The sequence below is a fragment of the Prunus avium genome, chromosome 7, assembly GCF_965620075.1.
Source record: "Prunus avium chromosome 7, drPruAviu1.hap1.1, whole genome shotgun sequence".
Classification (NCBI taxonomy): Eukaryota; Viridiplantae; Streptophyta; class Magnoliopsida; order Rosales; family Rosaceae; genus Prunus; species Prunus avium.
Window position 1 is genome coordinate 22,255,715 of NC_142290.1, and position 24,251 is coordinate 22,279,965.

At 37.5% G+C, this 24,251-nt stretch overlaps 1 non-coding gene across 1 annotated transcript; it reads left to right on the forward strand.

The window, feature by feature from the left end:
* The first annotated feature begins 17,812 nt into the window (after positions 1-17,812).
* LOC148293139 (small nucleolar RNA R71) lies at positions 17,813-17,919 on the forward strand. Its single transcript, XR_015825956.1, has one exon. It is a non-coding gene; the product is annotated as a small nucleolar RNA R71 (small nucleolar RNA).
* The last annotated feature ends 6,332 nt before the right edge of the window (positions 17,920-24,251 follow it).

Here is a 24,251-nt window from a genome sequence, read left to right on the forward strand (position 1 = left end):
CCAGAAAATTAAAATTAAATAAATAAAAAGAAGCGCTTCTGCTTTATTTATTTTTTGTTGGGAAAGCCCTGCTGTTATAAATATCTTGTTTAATATTAGGGTATAGATAAATATCCAATTTTTTGATATATTTCGTTGTATAACTATTCTTAGCATTAATAATATAGATAAATTCTATACCATTTAATTTCTATAAACAAACCAAAAAAACCCCAAAAAATGACAACTTGCCCTATTAAATTTAATTTTGATTATTACATTACTTTGATATCCGGTTGAGTGTTTGGGTTTTTTATGAGGTTTTGGGGTTGGGTTTATTTTAATAAATCGATGGCAATTTTGTAATTTATAATAAGTTCAAAGCCTCTTTATAATGTTGTAAATGAGTTTTGGGTGTATTTCTAAAATCCATTTTATGTGGGTTTTTTTATAATTTGGGCCTCTATATTTGGCATAAATAGTCAATCACTCTAATTTTTTTTGGACCCATCAATCCTATTTTTTGAACCAACACTAATTTAAACATGAATAACATATTCTACAATTTTACGTAATTACCATTAAGGACAAAGAAAATTTAAAATAAAAGATAAATCTTATCACTATACCAACATAACAATAAATCTTAAACTATCACGTTCCTCTCTTGTTCTCGTAACTAAACTCTAACAATATTTATATACTTATATTGGTCAAACATGTACTTATTATTTACTCATGAAAGGTGAGACTGAAGTTAAGGAGTCTTCGAATGAGATATGAGTTAATTTGTTTTTATGTTTTTCAAGTGTTTAGTTGCATGGTGGTTGCTGCTTGGGTTTAGTAGATTAGTACCGAACACGATAGGAAATTTCGGTGGTGTTTCACCAAAAAAATCCAAAAGAGTTCGGTTGTAGATGACCTAAATTTAACCTAATATTCAATGGTGTTCCATCGTAAAATTGAAAAGAGTTCGGTTAAATTTAATCGAATTTTGACCTATTATTCGATGGTGACCCACCAAAATATATTTGTTTTTTCAGTAAGTTGTTGTCGATCACAAATTTAATGCAATATATTTTTACTTTTTTCATATTGAAGGAACAAAAAAAAGGTGGCGCCACTAGGGACTTCTGAAAAAATAAATAAAATAAAAGTAGAAGTGTTAGCTTCTAAATTCCAGATCAAGTGGGATAATGGCCAGAAGTCCAACAAAAGTGAAAGTTTTGGCCAACTCGCAATTGAAGGCCACCAAGGAAGTCACCTCACTAGTTTCCTTGAAGGACACCTTCCATGAAGAAAACTGGTTGATAGAGTCAACCATAAGGGCTAGAACGCCCTAGATCTACTTCCCCATATGCACTAATAATGGTTCCCTCTACAAGGCCACCGGTTGGCCATCCACAAGAACCTCAACCAAGGATTGAAGTTCCTGAGTAATCTAGATAGACTTCAAGCCAGTCAAGAACTTACATAGCCACATTTGTAGGCAGGCAACCTGTTCCACGTGAGATACATCATTACTCGAACCTATCAAAACTTTGGAGGATGACTAGGTGAAGCAAAAGTAAGTCTTGATTAGAACGCAAAAATTCTTACTTGACTTAATATAATCTAACTCCAAAGTGGGACTAGGGAAGTAGGTTGCCGAATAGTCTTTGTCGTGAAAATAGAGGTTGACGATTGCAACCAAGTTGTTTGGGGGTGATCAAAATTGACCCACTCCACCAAGGGTGGAATTAATACCAGCGGCAGAGAAAGGCTCTTTCATTTCGCCCAAGGGAAAATAAGAACAACCTCCCAATGCCTGAAACCCTCCAATGGCCGAACCTCTAGTGATCACCTATTATGAACTCGAGCAGCCAAATCAGGCCCTCACAGCGGTGACAGCTTTCGAGAGTTCCAGCGACTGGTTCAAGACCTATAATCGCAACTTGAGCTGCAACAATTTGGTCACACGTCCCCAAACAATGTCTCATTACAAGGAAAGATTTGGTGGTTTCTCTTCCTACAGAGGGTGCCCCTTTAATCTTGGAGCAATAACAGTGCTTCTTGCAAGTTTTATATGAGCTTAAGTATGACTAAAAGAGGGAAGGAAATGGAAGAAACAAGCAATTTATTACTAAGCTCACAGCTATGTATACAATGGCGGTGTTGTGCACAGGGTAGGCTAGGTGCCCGCCTAGCCCAAATTTTTCCAACAAAAAAAAAACCTACATGTGTTATAGGCGCAGCCCAAAATTAAAAAAATTAAAAGCAAACCCTATAAACATGTTGCCCATCCATGTGGTCCCACATCTTCTCTTTCCTTCTCTTTTGGCTATGAGACTTCTTATTTCTCTCTCTTTTTGCTACCCAACATCAACAACTTGCTTCTCCCTTTATTGGCTACATCTTCTATTTTGGCAACAACATGTTCTACTCTCCTTTTGTCAACAACAACTATTATTCTCATTCTCTCCTTTTCTTTATATCTTTAATTATATTTTTAAATTTGAGTATTCAATTAGGTATGAATTATAATTTTGGGATTTTGTTGAAATTAATTAGGGCGTTGATTAGGGATGAATTATTCTAGAGCTTTGATTTGGGATTTTGTTAAAATTAAGTATTCTAGGGTTTAATTAGGGATGAATTATAATTTTTGGTTTGGTATTGTTGAGATGCTATTATGAGAATTTGTTTGATTTTTTGTTGGTATGTTTGATTAAAATTCTTTCTACATATTATTCATAGGCTATCTTCTATTATGTTGAACCACAATCGTAATCCCAAGAGAATAAAGAATTTGTTGTCTTTTTTTAAGAAAAATAATTACGGGTCATCATCTAGTACATTGCCTTCTAGCACTTCTTTATCTACTCTAATATGTGCTAAGCAAAATCTTCTTGAGTCTCTCATTCTCGAGCCTCAAATTGAAAGAGTTGAATCTCAAAGAGTCGATGATGATCATGATTTTAATATCAATTATCTTGAGCGTGTCAACCCGAGTTAGAAGATTATCCAAGTCACTTAGAAGAGCGGGAATTTTGTTGATTTAATAAAAACTGGTTTGGCCAATTCACTTGGCTTGAGTATTTAGTTGCTAAGAATAAGGTATTTTGTTTTCCTTGCTTCCTTTTTGACATAAATCAATCACACCCAACCTTTATTGTTGATGGGTATCAAAAATGGAAGAGAATGGTGGGAATCAATGTGCATTTCAACATCATGTAGGCAAGCTAAATTCACCACATCATCTTGCTTTGCAAAAGTGGATTAGCTTAAAAAACTCATCTCTTCATATTGAAAAAGTGGTAGATAAGCAATCAAAGCAATAAGTGATGGACAATCAATGGCGGAACTTGCAAGAGGCTCCCATGGGCTGTAGCCTGGGGCTAAATTTTCAGTTTAAACTTTAATATATAAACAAACATACTATAATTCAATGTTAGCCCATTAGCACGAGAAATTATACAATAGTACGGTACTACCACGTGGTAGTGCCAAGTGGTAGTACGCACCAATTGCATAACGACATGTGGCGTGGCTGTCTTTTAAGAGAGAGAATGTTTACATCCAGATTTAATGGTAATGCCGTTAGTAACCAACTCTCTTTTTTGTTTTTTTGTTTCAGAAAAGAAACCCTATGACGTAATTACTTTTATCGAAATATGCACCATTGTTCTGAAAAGAAGGAAGACTTTTGCAGCCATTTTTTATTTTTTTTTGGTCAAGCTTGCAGCCATAAAGCTATGGATAGTCATAGAGGTAAACAAATATCCTCGATCTGTGTTATGCAATAGTACCTTCTTTTTTTTTATTACTATATTTTTTATTTGTTGATTGCTGCAGTTTTTTTTTTCAGTCTATTGCTGCAGCCTTTTTTTTTTTTTCGATTGTTGCAGGTTATACAGGTTGTTTCTCTTTTTTTTTTTATAATATATATTTATTATTATTTCTATGTTTGATAAGATGATGTTGTGGCCTATGCAATAATAGTAATAATATACCCCAAGCTCTCATCCCCAGCAATAATATACCCAAATCGAATGAACTTCTACAACCCAGAAATTAAGAAATAGCAAAAGAACATAGCAAGAAGTATTATCCATCAACTTAAAAGAACAGAGCAATAATATACCCATCAACTCAAATTGTAAGGTAAAACAAATAGCAAAAGAACAGAGCAATAAGTATTATCCATTAATACTTATTGCAACAAGAAAATATAACCCCAATAGTACCATATCATTTTATAACCTGCATGGAATGCTACAAAAAAAACAAACCTAAATCAAACCCCTTCCATCTCACAACTTAAAACACAACCAAAACCCCAAAAGTGAAGCAAATCATGTAGCAAAAAAAAAAAATAATAACAAAAAATTGCAGGAAGATTCAGATTTGACAAAAATTGAAGAAACTTAAACAAGAAATTGAAACCTGCACAAAGAAAAGCCAAAAAGTATTAAACCCCAAATCGGAATTAAAGAAGATGCCAAAAATTATTTAACAAGAAAAAGAAAGAGGAGCACACAGGAGAGACGGAGAAAGGTTGGTCATGGGTAGGATTTGTAGCCTGAGGATGAGATCTCGCGTCGCCTTTTTCCGAACGGTTGTGGGAATTCACTACATGTAATGGTATTGCAAAAATCAAAATTTAAAAAAAAAACCTGCAGAAAATCGAAATGATAAAAATTAAAAAAAAAACAACTTCAGAAGTCGGGAAAGAAAAAAACATGAAGCAATCGGCAAAAAAAGAAGAAGAAGTAGATAAAAACTGGGCGAATAAAAATAACATTCAGAAATCGGAAAATAAATAACCTGCAGCAATCGAACGGTATGGCTGTACCAATCTTCCTTCTTCTTAGAAATCGGAAAATAACAACATAGTTTTATGGCTGCACCACTCTTCCTTCTTCTCAAAACGGTGGTGCATAAGTTTTATTTTTATTTTTATTCAAAACGGTGGTGCAGATTTCGATAAAAGTAATTATGTCCTAGGGTTTCTTTTCTGTTTCTTAAAACAAAACAAAAAAACAAAAAAGAAAGTTAGTTACTAATGGCGTTACCATTAAATTTGGATGTAAACATTCTCTCTCTTAAAAGACAGCCACGCCACATGTTGTTATGCAATTGGTGCGTACTACCACCTGGCACTGCCACATGGTAGTACCGTACTATTGTATAAATTCTCCATTAGCACAACACAATACTTTTGTTTTTCTCAGCCCACACAAAAGAATAAAGTAAGACAAAAACACCTTTATAACAAGATTTTTTTTAAAAAGAAAAGGAATATAATAGTATATCATTAATTTGATGTGTGACCATGTGTTTAATTTGATGTTTTACATATATTATGTACTTCTTTGCATTATATTTGAATCAACTTGATTGTTTTAAGAAAAATAAGTAATACAACATATCTTGCATAAGAAATAAAATAAAATAAAATTAGCCCACCCCTACAAAAATTACTGGTTCCGTCATTGTGGACAATCGGTTGCGACTTTCGACCACAATAGAAGACATTAGATATCTAGCAAATCAAGCATTCGCTTTTCGAGGCCATGATGAATCTGTTGAGTCATCTAATCGGGGAAATTTCATTGAAATAGTAAAGTCTTTTGCAAGAATAAATATAGAAGTTGAGAAAGTTGTCCTAGATAAGGCTCCTCAAAATGCTCAGTATATTTTCAATGACATACAAAAACAAATCTTGCATATTTTTGCTACCAAGGTGAGGAACACAATTTGAAGAGAACTTGGGAAGAACAAATTTTATATTCTTGTTAATGAATCACTTGATGAATCCGGTAAAGAACAAATTGCTATTATTTTAAGATTTGTTGATTGTGATAGATTTATTCGTGAGCGCTTTTTTGATATTGTGAGTATTGCATATACTAATGCCTTGTCTATAAAAAATGAGATATGCAAAGTGCTTGGTAATAACAACATTCTAGTGGAGAATATGCGTGGTCAAGGGTATGACGTTGCTAGTAATGTACGTTGTTCATGGAATAGATTACAACCATTGTTTCTCCAAGATTGTCCATATGCATATTATGTGCATTTGCTTTGCTCATCACTTGCAATTACCTTTAAATGGCACAACTAAAGATGTGCAAGTTGTATGGAGATTTTTTTTTTTAATGTTGACTAACATTGTGAATTTTGTTAGTGATTCTGCTAAGCGCCGTAATGAGTTAAACTTAATTCGAAAAGCTGAACTCAAAAAGTTGTTGGATTCTAGGGAACTTGAGACAGGTAGAGGACTTCATCAAGCTCGTACTTTGAAACAAGATGGAGCCACTCGTTTGGGCTCTCATTTTGCCTTAATTACAAGTTTGATGAGTTTATTTAAAGAGACTAAATTGCTTCTTCTAGAAATTAGTGATCATGGACCTAGCTAACATTTTCGTGGCAATGCAGAGAGTAACTATATTGCTTTGATGTCTTTTGAGTTTGTGTTTGCATTGGTCTTAATGGATAAAATTATGGGATTGACCAATTTTCTTTGTCAAGCTTTTCAGACGAAAATTCAAGACATTGTAAGTGCTTTAAATTTTGTTGAAAACATAAAAATGCAGCTTCAAGATATGAGGGAACATGGTTGGGGTGATTTATTCATGAGTGTGGTATCATTTTGTGAACTACATGGTGTTGATGTTTCTAATATGAGTGCTCGTTATATGACGAGCACACGTCATTCTTGTCAACAAAAAGATTTTATTACAATTGAGCATGCATATCGCGTTGATGTATTTAATGATGTTATAGATTGCATGTTGAGGGAGTTAAATGATAGATTCCTGGAGCAAATAGTTGAACTTCTTACCCATAGCTCATTATTGGATCCTAGTAATTCCTTCAAGTCATTCAATATTGAGCATATATGTAAACTTGCCGAGAAATTCTATCATGTTGATTTCCTTCCACATGAGTTGAAAGCTTTAGAAACAGAGCTCAGGTATTTTCAAAATGATATACATTACCTTCCTTGTTTTAAGGAAACCACTACTCTTCCTCAATTATGTCAACAATTTGTGGAAACAACTTTGGCAGAAAACTACATTTTCTTTGACAGGTTGATTAGGTTGGTGTTGACTCTTCCTATTTCTACAGCAACAACAAAAAGAGCTTTCTCATGTATGGGAATTATTAAGAATCGATTTTGAAGCACCATAGTTGATTAATTTCTTGCTGATTGTATGATCCTCCACATTGAAAGAGAGTTTGCTAATAATATCGATAATGCATCAACAATTGAGGAATTTAAGAGTTCCCAACCTCCCAAGTTTAAATTTTAGATTTAAAATGTGTTGTTTTGTATTGCATTTACTTTTAGTTTTAGTTTTAGTTTTTGTATTTGTTGAACTTTTATTTACGGATAGAGATGCATTTGAGGGTAAGGCTTATTATGTTTCACCTGACTAGGTGTATCTTTTTATATTTATTATTGAAATTCACTCATATCGTCGAGTTTAGTATGTAAGTTTTGCCCAACTGACTTTTGAATCCTGGAACTGTCACTATATGTATATATCATACTGCATCACAAGGTGGAGAGCACAATGGAGTTCGTTGATGCCAAAACCTAAACAAATGGAGGTCATCTTGTTTGATTTCCAAGCGGCCGCTAGGAAAATCCTCAAGAGTAAGTTCTGAAATATAACAACAAGATCCTCGTAGGTCTGAGGTGCTAAAATCGTAAAAGACAAAGAAGAAGCCATCCAAATGGCTTAAAAAATGTTCCTGGTGCCCACACGCAGACATATATATATATATATATTCAAATAAATATATTTTTATATGTATGTGTGTTTGAAAAAGAAAAGCAAAATTTCCCAACAGTCATTAAGGATGGGCCGACATAGGAAAGGCCATCTAAATGGTCTAAATGCTTGCTGGGGCCCACGCCAACATTGTCCTTCTTTGTGTCAAGTTAACACATATTAATTCATTCATTGAGGCCATGCAGTCAGCAGGACATGGCCATAGGGGAAAAAGAAAAAGTTATGCAGCCATCACCCATCGAGGTTCCTCATCGACGTTGAGTCCCATGCTCGAGTTTCCTCCTCGTTGCTATGGCCTCGTTGTCGTTTTCTCCAAATCCTTTGAGTTTTTAAGGAATCCGTTTGTTGGGTTTTAAATTAGGGAGATTCACTATTATACCCAATATACGGACCCAAATTATAAAATTTAAATTAAAAAAATCCTACATTAAATAGACTTTAAAAACACACCCAAAGCCCATTTACAACATAACAAAGAGGCTTCAAAATTCCTATAAATTACAAAACTACCATCAATTTCGTAAAACAAGCCCAACAACAAAACCTCATAAAAAAATAAATAAATAAACCAAAACACTTTATAGGGCATCAAAGTAATTTAATAATCAAAATTAAATTCAATAGGGACAACTTTCATTTTTTCAATTTTTTTTTGTTTGTTATAGAAATTAAACGGTGTTGGGTTTATCTATATCATTGGTGCTAAAAATGGGTATATAACTAAATATCTCTTTAAACTATACTTGTCGAGGAACAAAACACAATTGGTTTAGTCGATTTTGGTTAAGTGTTCTTTGTCAACCGCGGTTGCAAATTTTTGGAGAAAAATATGTTTTCTGTAGAATCTGCAAAAACCCAGCCACGAGCCCAACTTTTGAGCTTGATTTCTCTTTCGTTATAGCTCCGTTTTGAGTGTAGTTTGTTGGGTTATAAACTAGAGATAATATGCTTTAAAACCATTATAAGTTGGTTCATTTCAATGGATATTTGGTTAGTCAAAACAAAGTACAAAACTATGGAAAAACTGGGAAAAAATGTAGAATTTTTGAGAAGATGATGAAACCTTAACCAAGCCCACTAGCATCTCCGACGAGTAGAGGCTTTTTCGACAACCTCCGACACCATATTTTTAGTCCATCCAATTTGATTTTTCGATCCGAGTCTGATGGTATATGTTTTGAGTCAATCCGAGGTATTTTGTTTAAAGTGTCGGTTGATGTGGGGCCCACGGAACCCAAATGGTGACTTTTGGACAATGGGTGTCGTTGGCCTTTTTTCGGTGTCGACATGGCATAGGACACAGTTTTAGATTTTTTGGACAAGTTTGACCGCTTTGGATCCCGAGTTGGTCCCAAGGGCATTTTCATCATTTTCACGCAGAATCTTTGAAATGCATAAGGTTGTGGTGTTAAGTTGAGGTTTATTGGTCTTATATAGCGAAGACTGCTCAATAATAATTTGGATTTGAATTTGTTCATAAATTAAGAGATTGTATGTGAGCTAGTTCTACCACATGTGGTGACCAAACAAAATAAGACTAGCTAAGTACATAATGGGCCAACTAATAGCTTAACATGAACCTAGACATCAGGGAAAAGGGTACAAAGGGTAGCCCTGAAGCTCTCCAATGCACCATCTCCAGTGGATAATGTAGATTGAATCATTAGCTTCCTTGCTTGGAATGACCTCACCGTCATCGAGTCTTGTCAAAGCTGAGCCTCAAGAGGTCCATTGCTCCGGACATCCTCGGAGACCTCGGGAATGATGGTAGCTCCCTTCTCTCGAAGTTGCCTCATTTGCTCATCAATACTCGTGACCTCCTGTCGCCTTTAGCGAGTAGCCTCAATCCCTTGCTTCATGATCACACTACCTAAAAGCCCTTTACTCTTCCTGAAGAGAACAGCGACATAGGGCAAATTTCTCCATCTGATCAAAGAGTTATGTGACCTTAGTCCCTGAGCATTGGTTTAGGAAAAAGCCGGAGCTTGCCAAAATCTCAATGGCAGCCTTGAGCCTGGCTCTTTCATCCCTGTCAGGCCAAGGACATGAGTGTGAACAATTCAAGCAGAATTAGAGAATGCCAATATATTCACAAAACAATCAAATAATAAATCTGCTGTAAGCTTACAATATATAGGCATATAAAGATGCCCTAGATAAGTAAAAGACCTAACTGCCCTTAAAAGACACTAACTCAAATATATATTAATATTGGCTATACAATTGTCACACCCCCTGTCAAACTCATGATGTTACAGCATTAAGCATCGAGAGTTTGCTAAGAAGAAAGCGGAAGTGAGCAAGAGTGTGAGACTTGGTGAAGAAGTCGGCCAATTGCATGGTGGAGGAGACAAAGGGAAGAGAGATAGTGCCCTGCTGGAAATGATGACGAACAAAGTGACAGTCAAACTCGATGTGCTTTGTGCGATCATGAAAGACAGAGTTGTGAGCGATTTGAATGGCACTTTTATTATCACAATACATAGGAGTAGACATAGAGAGAGAGAAACACCCATATCTTGAAGCAACCACCAGAGCCAAACAATTTCAGCAGCAGTAGAGGCCATAGCACAATACTCAGCCTCAGCAGAAGAACGAGAAACAACTGATTGTTTCTTACTCTTCCAGGAGATGAGGGAATCACCAAGAAAAATGCAATAACCAGTAGTAGATTTTCGATCAAAAGGATCGCCAGCCCAACTAGCATCAGAAAAGGCTCGAAGCTCCAAAGTTAAGGTGGAAGGAAGCAATAAGCTTTGAAACAACGTCCCTCGAAGATAGCGTAAAATAAGAATCACAGCAGCCCAGTGAAGAGTAGTGGGAGAAGAGACAAACTGACTAACAATATGAACGGCATAGGCAATACCAAGGCGAGTAATAGTGAGATAAACCAAACTCCCAACAATAGTGCGATAAAGAGTAGGATCATCTAAAGGGGTACCATCAGACGGAGTATAACGCACATTGAGCTCAAGAGGCGTATCAGCCACTCTAGTATTTGTAATACGAGCTTTTTGAAGAACGTCAGCGGCATACTTAAACTGAGAAAGAAAATAAACTTTAGGGGAAGATGCAACTTCAATGCCAAGGAAATAACGTAAGGGGCCTAAATCCTTCATTTCAAATTTATCATGTAAAGCCAATTTTAATTGGGTGATACCATCCAAATCATCACCTGTAAGAATCATGTCATCAACATAAAGGAGGAGAAGGATACGACCAGCAGAGATAGAACGAACAAACAAGGCAGGATCATGAGCACTTGATTGAAAACCAAGGGAACCAATAACAGCAGAGAATTTCTCAAACCAAGCACGAGGAGCTTGTTTAAGACCATACAAAGCTTTCCGTAAACGACACACCTCCCCGAGATTATGAAGAACACCTGGAGGGGGAACCATATACACCTCCTCGAAAAGATCCCCATTCAAAAAAGCATTTTTAACATCCGTTTGTGATAAACTCCATTGATGAACTGATGCAACAGCAAGTAAGGTACGAACAGAAGTCATCTTGGCAACTGGAGCAAAGGTCTCTTCATAATCAAGGCCATATTCCTATGTAAATCCCTTAGCAACCAAACGAGCCTTATATCTCTCAAGAGAACCATCAAACTTAGTCTTAATTTTATAGACCCATCGACATCCAAACGCATGTTTACCGGGAGGAAGAGGAACCAAATCCCATGTGCCAGTTTTATGCAGAGCAGAAAGTTCTTCATTCATAGCATGTTGCCAAAGAGGATTACATATAGCCTCCTTATAGGAGTTGGGTTCAGAGAGAGTCTGTATAGAGGATAAGAAAGAAGAGAAATCATGAGAATAACAAGAATAACTAAAATCGTTAGAAGAATAACCAAACCGATGAGAGGGCTTATGAGTGTGCGAAGGATAACGAGGTGTTATTGGATCCACATCCACAGAAGTTGAAGTAGGCACCAAAGGAGAAGAAGGATTATTAGTGTCAGAACTTACGACATGTTTCTTGCGAGAATACACTTGAGTAATAGGAGGAGAAGTAACACAAGGATTAGAAGGGGAACTAGAAACAGGAGAAATGTTAACATTGTCAGAGTAAGAGAAATCATCATTAGTAGGTGAAAAAGGATCAATATACATGAGCTCATAATTCAATAAAGTAGGAGAACTAGTAGGAATGGAGAAAAAAGGAATATGCTCAAGAAAAACCACATGGCGAGAGACATACAATTTTTGTGCACTAGGATCATAACAACGATAACCTTTTTGTCCGTCGCCATAACCAAGAAAAACACACATAGTAGAGAGAGCAAATAATTTTGTATGTTCGACAAGAGGACGAAAAACAAAACAAGTACAACCAAACACTTTCAATGAGAAATAGTCAGGATTGGTACCAAACAATCTTTCAAACAGAGATATGCCAGAGGTGAGAGATGTGGGAATGCGATTAATCACATGATTGGCAGTTAGAACTGCTTCACCCCAAAAAAAATTTGGGACATCAGCAGAAAGCAACATAGACCTAGCAGTTTCAACAATATGTCGATGTTTTCTTTCGGCAACGCCGTTTTGTTCAGGAGTGGCAATGCAAGAGAATTGGTGCATGGTACCATCTGAGGCAAGCAAGTCAGTGAAAGCACAAGAGGTATATTCACCACCCAAGTCACACCGAAAACATTTAATGACAGTAGAAAATTGTATATGAACAAGGGCGCGAAAATTTTGACAGATAGAAAAGAAATCATAACGACGTTTCATAAGATAAATCCAACAATAACGAGAGTAGTCATCAATAAAAGAAACATAATATCTAGCACCCCCTTTACTAGAAATAGGAGTTGGGCCCCACACATCAGAGTGAATTAAATCAAATGGTGCTAAAGAAATAGAAGAACTTCTAGTAAAAGGTAATGCAGAAAATTTGGCAAGTTTACACCCACTACAATCTGAAATTGCCTAAAGCTCTTGTAGAAACTAAATATTTCAAACGAGAACTAGAGACATGACCAAGACGAGAATGTCATAGGTAAAAATTAGACGACTTAGGACTCAGACAAAAAGACGACAAATCAATAGATGAAGCCACCAAGGCGGGAATCTGGAGCTTCTCCAACACATATAATCCTCCCTCTCTACGGCCTGTCCCAATCAGCTTCTTGGAGTGAGGATCCTGTACATAACACGAAGTAGAAGAAAATTGAACAACATAGCCAGAAGCACATAATTAACTAATAGAAATCAAATTCAAGGTGAGTTGGGGAATATAATAGACATCAGACAGACATAGGCCAGAAGTTGTGATAGAACCGATACCAGCCAATGACATAGAAGTGCCATTGGCAGTCAAAAAAGAATTGATGTAGACAAAGAAGACAATGAAGTAAACAATGACAGATCACTAGTCATATGATGTGTAGTGCCTGAGTCAAAGACCCAAGTGGATGGGGTTATACCTGAAGAAGATGAGGGAGGCAAACCTGAAGAATGGGAAATCATGGACAAGGCATTAGGCTGATGGGTAGAACAAAGCTTTTGAAATTGCTCTGCAGTAAGCGACACTGTAGGACTGGCGGAAGATTCGCGAAGGGATGAAACAACTACAGCTGTTGGAGATCGTTTGGGTGGGAAGACTTACTGTGGTTGGGACTTTTTATTAAGGAGTACAAGAAATTGAGATTTCCAAATACCTTTTTCTTTGCAAAAGGCGCATTCATCAGCTGCAACTCTGGGGCGTGACATATTTTGTGAAGGAGGAAAGGGCTGGGATTGGGCAGCAAAGACTGTCTGGTTTGGCAAAAGAAGAAGACCCATGCCAGCATGGGATGTTAAGCGAACCTCTTCAGCTAATAATTCATTGAGAACAGAATCAACATAAGGAAGGGAATTACGATGAAGAATAGAACCACGAAGAGCTTCAAACTCATCTCGGAGAGCCATGAGAAATTGAACAAGGCGTTGCTTTCTCTGTATGTACAATAAAGATCAATAGAGCTAAGTCCAGAAGGTTCAGTCAGTGCAAGTTGATCCCAAAGTCCAGTCATAACATTATAAAAATCTTGAATGCTTTTATCTCCTTGTTTGGTGGCTCGAAGATCACTTTCTAACTGATAACATTTAGCAAAGTTGGATCTCTTGTACAATCTTTCTAAGTGTTCCCAAATTTCCTTAGATGTACCAAATTTTGCAAGTTGCATACCGATCGAGATGTCCACAGAATTATTGATCCAAGTGATGATTTTAGAATTTTGCATCTGCCACGTACTCAACAATTCAGCATACTTTTTTGCTTTTTTATCATATGGGACAACAATATCGCTAGAGACATAGCCCCACATTCCTTTTCCCATTAGAAAGTTCTTCATAACATAGGCCCAAAATAATTACTGCCATGCAATTTGACGCTTATAGCTTGAAGAGAATCATCTTTTTCACTAGCCATGTGCAAAGCAATATAGAAGAGACAAGAACCAAAAGCAACGGAAACCCAAAAATATATGAAAAACCAAGAAGACAAAAGCAGCCAACACCAGAAAACGCAGCAGCAAATCAACAAGGAAACACAGCAACACGAATCAAGATGGCATAAGGGGAGAAGAACAAAAAACCAGCAGCAACCCAGGAGGATTGCTCTGATACCATGTGAACAATTCAAGTAGAAGTAGAGAATGCCAATATATTCACAAAACAATCGAATAATAAATCTGTTGTAAGCTTATAGTATATAGGCATATAAAGATGCCCTAGATAAGTAAAAGACCTAACTACCTTTAAAAGACACTAACTCAAATATATATTAATATTGGCTATACAATTGTCACAATGAGATCTCAATCTCTGTAGGACTGAAGTAGGGCCTAGGTTCCAAGATCGTGAAATGCTCCAACCATGGTGGAGGAAATCGAAAGGCAAGTAGAAGCCTCTGCTGAAGATAAGGAAGCATCCCACTGATCAATAAAGTCAAAAATGTCACCTGAGGTCTACAAGTAAATATATATGAGCATCATAGTTTTCCAAGTAGAAAAATAAGGTGTGAGTATAGCTAATCCATACCTGATCAGGGAACAATAGAAAGGCATCTTCTTGAGGGACCGAGGCTAGACTTCTTCCATTCTCTATCGACGAATCCCTAATCGTCTTAGTGGGAACAATAGAGGTAGATCCTCCAACATAGCAAGAAGGCATGAAAGTTACAAGAATTGCCCATATATTTGAAATAAGTATAGAAAGTGTCGAAGTAGCATCAACCACCAAGGTGGGAGCTGTAATAGGGGTGAAAAACGCCTTTAATTTTTTGACCCTTGTCCTACATTTAGACTCCTCCTAAGTCAGCCTTCTCGCTCCTCCAATTCGTGAAGCTTCAGAATTCACACAGAGGTACAAGTGATTACCAACACACACCAAGCAAGACTTGCCTACACAGGAAAACTCTCACACTCAATATACGAGCAAAGTTCCCAACCTTTTATTCTCAAATAGCAAAGGATTACAAGCTCTTACTTTTAGTTGGACTACCCTATCCGCGTTGCACGACCCTGTGATGCGCTATGCTGCCATGTCTTGTCGTGCTGACTGCCATGTCTTGCTGCACTGCTGCCAAGTTTTGCTCCCTACTCCCAGCCTAAAACTCACATTGTCTTGCTTCTCGTGTGCACCTCCCATGCACCTTTGGCTTGCCTTGGCATGGTGCAAAACATCAAAACCATGACATGACCTATGCCACTTGCTAAGGGTCTTACAAACCACCCCCACCACAATAGTACGACGCACTCGCCGATTGAACTCCTTAGTAGTCCTTGTTCCTCTGAACATCTCTTGGCTCTGCTTGAACCACTTCTCCATTGATCTCCTCCGTGGACTCGTCATCACTTGACTCAACTAGAATCACCTCTATCTCATACTCTTCCATAGGCTCCTTTTCGTCATCATTTGAGATCACAGTTATACACTCATTATTCATCCACAAGCTATGTACACAATACACTCTAGAGATATGCCAAAATCATCACAAGCTCTAAATTTTAGGTTCAGTACCTGCAAAATTTGTTAGGGGTGAATGAAACCACAGCTCAGTAGGGACGTAAACCTTTTTACGATAAATTGATATAACTAAATTAAATGGCATACAATCACACAGCCAAATATCACATTATTAATAATAATGCATGAATGTTCTTCATCTACTCCCGTTAGTTCATATAACTGGACAAGCAGACCTGCACGTCCCATACTATGCTTATACCACTTGGTCCCGAATGCCCTTTTATATGAACTAACCCCCATCTCAATCATCCCATAAATCCCCTTTTGTTATTAATCTTGTCTAACTCCCTCTCGCCAATCCCCTATCACCCAATAAAAAAATTATATGCACTGTGGGATCCCTGAGATCTGGTACCTGCCAAGAGTTAGACTCAATTACACAAAAAATTATTTCTATTACCCTCTTTTTCCATTATTTTCTCAATCCAACAATTCCAACCAATTTCCATCACATGATATAATTATGCCTTTCACATATCCTATATATCTCACAACAATGTAACCATTTAAAATATCACCAATGTATATATAATTATACCAACATTGTTTCAAATAGTTAAAGAATATGTAAACACCCAACAAGAAGGAACGTCAACCAAACTGTAATACCATGCATAATATAATGCTTACGAAATTTAATTAAATCAATCTCTGTAAAATATTTTACCATGCATAATAATTATATCTTCAACTATACCTCTAGGATATTTTACTGAGCGATCAGCAAGTTGTAAGCTGAGTGTGGTGGATTTTAACTTTCCCAAACCTAGTTGCAGGTACACTGAATAAGGCATTAGATTGATACTTGCACCTAAATCCAACATGGCTTTCTCAGCTCGTTTATCTCCAATGGTTATGCCGATGGTAAAACTGCCTGGATCCTTGAGCTTAGGAGGAAGTTTTCTTTGAAGGACAGCACTCACATTTTCAGACACCAACACCTTCTCATGAGGACTATACCTTCTCTTGTGTGAGTTCAACTCCTTAAAAAATTTAGCATAAGTTGGCATGTTCCTGATCACATCAAGTAAAGGCAAGTTAACATTGACTTTACTAAGTATATCATAGATTTCAGTAAAAGACTTATCCTGTTTGCTTTTAGCAAGACGTCCAGGAAAAGGAATTGGTGGCACATAAGGGTTCTCGGCCTTGTGCAATATAGGTGAAATTGTTGACGTGCCAATGGGAATTGCTTCTTTTTGTGTCGTCTCTTCCTTGCGTTCATCACCTGCATTCACGACATCATGATTAGTAACTTCTTTGCCAACTTTATTATCAATAACCTTACCACTTCTGAGAACTGAGATTGCTTTGGCTTGCTCATGATGCTTGGGATTCACATTTGGCTGGCTAGGGAATTTTCCAGGTTCTCTTTGGTTCAAAGTATCAGCAATTTGTCCCAATTGAATCTCCATCTTAGTAAGGGCAGCAGAATGTTGTTGAAGAGCACCATTAGTAGTTTGCTGGAATTGCAAAGTATTTTGGGCCAACATCTTGACTGTGTCCTCCAATGAACTTGGTTTAGGCTGGAATGATGAACTTGCTTGATTTTGATTTTGATTGTTGCTCCAAGAGAAATTTGGGTGATTCCTCCAACTAGGATTATAAGTGTTCGAGAATGGGTCATTTCTTGGCCTTTGGTTGTAAAAATTCATCATGTAGGCTTGTTCTTGGACAAACTCAGGATAAGCATTACTAGCTGAACACATGTGAGTTGAGTGTCCTTGAACATTGCAAATAGCACAAACTTCAACTTGAGGAACTTTAGGGACCATATTGAGCACAGCATCAAGCTTCCTTTGTAAACCAGCCACCTGTGAAGCAAGCTCATTGTTAGGACTAATCTCATAAATACCAGCTTTACCTCTAGTATCTTTGTGTTGAGCATTGGATCCCAACATCTCAAATATGTCATATGACTCTTGAGCATTCTTTTTCTTTAAAGCTCCACCGGCAGCATTATTGACAGTAGATTGACAAGTTTCGGTTAGTCCATCATAAAAAATTTGCATTTGTAAGTATAGAGGTAACCCATGATGTGGACATTGCATTAGAGTTCCTTTGAAACGCTCCCAGCATTCGTTGAATGGTTCGCCATCATGTTGTGAGAAGTTGAAAATCTTGGACCTCAAGGTGGCTGTCTTTTGGGCAGAGAAAAACTTCTCCAAGAACTTCTTAGCAACAGCATCCCAAGTGGTTAGTGATCCAGGGGTTAACGACATCAACCAAGTCTTTGCTCTATCTTTCAAAGTGCAAGGGAAAACCCTCATCCTCATATTTGCTTCAGACACATCCTTCAAAGGCAAAGTACAAACAACAGTATAAAATTCTTTAATGTGAGCCAAAGGATCTTCGTTAGGTAAACCATAAAAAGAAGGAAGCATTTGAAAGTGAGAAGATTTAAGCTCATAGTTTCTAGCTTCTATGGACAGCAAGATGCATGAAGGTGAATTTGGTATGATTGGTTGAGCAAGATCCTCCAAAGCACGTTGGTCATTGGCTGCCATCTTTTCTTCTTCTTCTTCTTCTTGATCTGAGTTAAAGATGTTGAACAGAGAGTACTCTTCTGAGCTTGCTGAATTGGAGGTTTCGGCTTTTGAGGGATTGAGAATAGATTCAATGGCTGCCTCCCTTGCTTCAACAAGCCTTTGTTCAAATTCAGCAAGTGATGGTTGTTGTATACCCCGGATTGGTTGGATCCTAATGGTTCCGGATTGAGAGTGTTTCTTGACCGCTGATACAACTTGTTCAAGCAATGGTTTGCTCCACATGCAATACCTGAAAACAAAGAAAAACTAAAGAAAGTAAACAATAGTAACAAGACTCTTAATCAAGTCCCCGACAGCGACACCATTTTCTTGTTGGACAGATTTTACTCTATCTATTTCTCGCAAGTGCACAAACCAATTATAGTATAGGAATGCAAGCACGAGGTCGTTCCACAGAGACTTGGATGAAAAACACTTATTACTACTACTTAGACTCACAAGTAACCCTAAGACTAAACAGAATTTAAATGAAGTTGTGTTGAGTTTGTTGGAATGAAAACTACAAAAAGGGAATGCAAAACAACAAGTAACTGAAAACTACTAAAAGAGAATGCAAAATAGCAAGTTACCAGCAAGTAGATGTTTAGAAAATTTAAAGACAAAAGAGACAAGCACTAGGGGTTCAACTTCACCATGACAATCCAATTTCAAGCTACAAGTTAACAATCACCTAAGTTGATTACAATTTCTGGAGTTCGTTCTTTCTTATGTATGATTATCCATATGGTGTTTGGTTTTAATCAAGTACTCAGGAAACCCAACTTAGCTATGGTGTTTAGTCTAAGCTATGAATCTGAATCCATTAAGCTTAAGAAGAACACAAAGGAACCAAGTAAACATTTAAACATGGTGTTTGTTCTAAATGCATTACCCACTCATTCACTAATCGATTCAAGAGTCATATGGTGTTTATGTAAACTTGAACTAGATAACCAACATGCATGTGTTCATAGTGGCCAGTTATTTAAACATGCATAAAGATTCAACTAAGAACAAGTGAATGAGACCAGAAAATTAGAAGTAATCAACAAAGGGTAACATTAACTTGAAATATGAAATTGTCTTGTCAGGTTACATTGAAACCCTAGCTATGGATTTAGCTGCTCATAATGGGAAAGAAACTAAGACAGAAATGAGAAAACATAATGAATGCAATAAGAGTAGAAAAACCCTTTTTCTTAAGTTCTTGTCCAAGGCTTCTCCAAGTGCTTCTCCATGTCTAATGCTTCTCCAAATGCTTTCCCATATCTAGAAGGATATATGACAGCCAAGGAAATGATTTGGGATGAGTTTGGGTGGTATAGAAAGAGGAAATTCGTAGGGAAATGGAAGGAAGGTTTGCTGGAGCTGTTTTGGTGATTTGAGGCAGTTTAGAGTGTTGGGTTGATTTCTGGAGTGTTTAGGTTTGTGGGAGTGTTTGAGGATGGCTGAAGTGAATTGTGGGGTTGTGAATCCCAGGATTTGTGTGTCTTGAATGTGGAATGGAAGTGGTATTTATAGGGAGAGGGGAGTGATAAATCTGAATTCAATATGGCTAATGCATACAACACTTGTATTAGAAAAACAGAATTGGTTGCTGCACTTCACCAATAAATCCCACCAGCAGCCATAGCTCATCTTCATGTCAGCATGACTAAGTTTCCATCCAGAAACCAATAGCTCATGCCTAGCTCACCATGACCAAGCATCCATCAGCTCATCCTCATGTCAGCATGATGTGTATTTTCATGGGCTCACAAATTGGGCTTGGCTGAATCAAATGATGACTTTAAGATGTCCATTTTGAAGTTCAGAATGTCTCTGATCCAACCACACAAGCATTGGCCCAATCCAAGCTCAGATGAAGAAGATAAGTCCGAAATGAATTTCTAACTCAGTCTCCAGTTTTTGCACGTTTTTGCACCATTTTGCTTCAAATGCCTCAAGTGGTACCTAGAGCTCAATGAACTGAATAACAAACACAAAATGGATTAAAAGCACAAGTTTTACCTAAAAACATAACCAAACAATAGGGTAGAGTGTTACAAAATGATACAGAATTATGCATTGATCAATTTCTTACTCTCATTTCAATTGTAGAATGCCCTATTTATATTAAGGGAAAGTCGGTTGCTACTAACCTATGGCGGCTAACAAAATAGCATGTTGTAGATTTGGCATGATATTAACAAGATAAGGCTGCCAGCAACCCAAAATTATAGCATAAGGTGTCTCATGCTCTGCAAGGTAAAAAGATGAACTCAAGGTGGTAATGCATGTAATGAATGTAAGACTGCCAGGTATAAAATGTAATAGCATGAGGTGTTGCAAATGCAATAGGATTACTTTACTTTTGAGCTTAGCCATTTAACATGCATGGAGTGGACGACACATGAATAACAAACTTCTTTATATATTTGTTTAATAATCAAAGAAACTAAATATTATCATCAACATAGAAATATATAAGTATTATTATAATAGTTTTCATAATAATTAATATAAAAGTATAACAACAATATTTACATATACGTACCAAGATAATTACACACATAAATATAACCAGTATATATATAAATGTTTAATCCTCTTTTAAAATACTTTTAAGAATACGGATTCTCACATATACCGGCCATAGTCTCCACCATAGGCTCATCTTCCCTTATTGGCTTCTCCTTAGCCTCGGGGTTTTCATCCCTTTTTCCAAACATAGCATCCCTCATAATGCTATCAATTGATGAGCTCACTCATAGCTTATCTTCTGACTTACTTTACGAAGGGTCTGAAGTAGAAGAAATAGATTGAGTTGCATTTGCCATCAACTCATCAAACCTCTCCTCGAAGTCTATGTGCCTTGTGGTCATATAGGCCAATTCGAAATTGAACTCATCTAGCACATCAAAGTAAATGCTAAATTCATCTCGAATGGTACCTGTACAATACGTGTGATTATGCAGCACACAAGTCCTCGCCACAAACTTCCTATCCAACAGGTAGATCCTCCAAGTATCAAGACAATGCGCCAACGCCACAAACTGCATCTCTTCTAGCCCATAATTCAAATCCCAATTCGACTCCATGTTTTCAATTGCCTCTATCAACATACCCCCATGCAGCAAAGAAGCATCAATGAAAACTTCTGAAGGTTCTATTAGGGGTGGGCACGGTCCGGATTGGATCGGTTTCACCTCAAAACCACGGCCGAACCAATTACAATATGACGGTTTGGTTCGGTTCGATTTTAGTTACAATCAAAATGAAAAACAAACCAAACCAAACCATTCATAATCGGTTTGGTGAGGTTTGGTTCGGCCGGTTTAGACATAAAACAAAACATCTTACAATAACAAAGAACTTGTTAACAAACATCCTAAAACAAAAATTGATCCGGCTACAAATATCAAAATTATCATCAAATAATCCAAAAATCCAATACATCAAACATGGAAAGTTAAGCAAATTTCCAGTAAAACAAAGTTCAACATGCATACAATCCCACATTTGCGTACAAATAGAAATAAACTTCAATATCCAACTAATTAATACAAATCAAACTAGAATTTTCAAAAAACAAAAAACAAAAAAACAATACGCAGCATGTCTTCATTTCCTTTCTCAATCACAAGAAACATGTAAAGGCCCCATAGCATTTGATTTCTTCATTTCTACATAAGAAACACAATCACAAATTTAGTTTCAACATAATAAACACACAAGTTATAAACAATTAAAACATATATGTTATTACCTGACTCAATTGTTTCATAGAACTCCATCTCTTCAATGGTAGGCTCAACTTCTAAAGATATTGAAGTGGACTTTAACGAATTCTGTGTACAAATCAAAGCCCCAACCATAGCAGGACTCAACGAACTACGAAACGAGTTAATTGTTCTCCCTCCCGTGCTAAAAGTAGATTCTGAGGCAACTGTAGAGACTGGAATTGCAAGCACATCCCTTGCAATGGCTGCCAACACTGGATATTTAGAACCATTCACCCTCCACCAATTTAAAATATCAAACTCTTCAACATCCTATTCTGCAGCATCTGACAAATATCTATCTATCTCATGAGATAGAACTACTGCCTCTTTATCTTCTTGCCTCTTTTTCCACTTTTCTTTCATAGCATTTTTCTTATCACCTCCAAAATTTGAGGACTGAGAACTACTACCACTTTGAGTTTGATTACTAACCATTGAAGGTGTACTACAACTTGTCTGCCGCGCAAATCTCACGGCCTGGAGTTCCGGGCCGAGGGGATATGCGTTGACACGCGGTTTCCTGCTTTTGGGTGCGGTGCGTTTGTGCGCGGGCGTGCCAGCACGGTCTACCGTGCGTCGAGATGGTTGATGTGTATGGGAATGGTTAAGTGGTGTGCCTGTTTGAACTCGTCTTCTAATCAAACGATTGTAGCCGAGAGAGGAACTAGTCTCGGCTGTTAGGTTCATGGCCTGAACTACAAGGCCGTTGAGTGATGGTGTTGGTGGTGGGTTTTGGGCGGTGCTCCGGCGCGCTACTCAGAGAGCGACGGTCGTATGATATATGGGGTGAATGAGCGAATAACAAAGATGGTGCTCCGGCGCCTTGAAAATCAAGGGTCGTATGATATATTGATGAATGGATTTTCCTTACAGTTTAACACTACTCCTAGGAAAGCAAGTAAAGATATTGAAAGTGCATTACAGGAAAAAATAAGTTGCTCCGTGGGAGGCTTTGGTTTGGTGTTGAACCATTTGAATGTAGCTTGAGCCTTGTATTTATAGGAAGAGTTCCTGGATGAGTAATCGAGGCTGATTTTACGCATAGTGGATTCTGATTAGCGCAAGTGGGTGTCCAATCGACATTTGGGATCGTGAAGCATGGTGGTGTGACCCCATAAATCCCGGTGAATCTCGGCCGCCGCCCTGATCGTGGATTCTGAGCCTCTGGCCGTGGAGACGCATTTATTGCTATGATAGCTGGTGACCTAATATCTCAAGCTGCCAGAATTCTTGTGAGAATGTCTACGTCTAATCACTCTGATCCTCATTACCAAATCCTGACTTCAATCACTTCCCACCTTCCCTCGTGCATTAAATGCTTATTCGTGGTCAGTAGGTTTGCTGCAATAAACAGAGGCACTACTTCATTAAATGAAGCATGGGACCCTGTTGTCACGTGATGATTCGCATTTAATGCCTCTGGTCGTGAAATTGCCCGGCCTCGGCCTCGGCCTGCACTCGTGGCCGAGATGATCATGCCTTAGCATTTCTCTTTTGTCTTCAAGAAGGCAAAGCACCCTGGCGAAACGCTGCGTTTCAGTTTTATGAGCAAGTGCCAGGGCCGAGAAAGGGGGCTCCTTCGGCCAGCTCACGGCCGTGATTTATTAGGCACAAACACAACTACTACCACTTTGAGTTGGATTACTAACAAAACATGCCTCATACAACCCATAAAGCTTGAACAAAAGTGCTTTGACACCGGCTGTCTTCATGACAACGTAACAATCATCTTCCACATACAATTCAGCAATATGCATAGATAAATTGTCCAACTTATACCTAGGATCAAGTACCACAGCTACCAAAAAGAATTGGTTCACATTATCAAGTGATCCCCAATACTTGTCATACTTCAATTTCATATTTTGTGCCATGTTAGATAGTAGAGGATTATCTATTATACTCAATTCTGCCAGTTCACAATCAATTGCAAATAAATCATGAAAAGTAGTATGACATGTGGCATGCAAAGTGGCACTACACCTCAAAGTGAAGTCATAAAAACTTTTCAAAAAGTTAACAAAGATAACAGCATTTGCCCAATCCTCCTCAACTGGTGGCATACTTCATCTACCAAAGTAAGTTTTAAAATGCCCATCCTCATCTTCCAACCTAGCAAAAGCCTTTTTAAATTTCAAAGCAGCTTCTAGCATCATGTAGGTAGAATTTCACCTA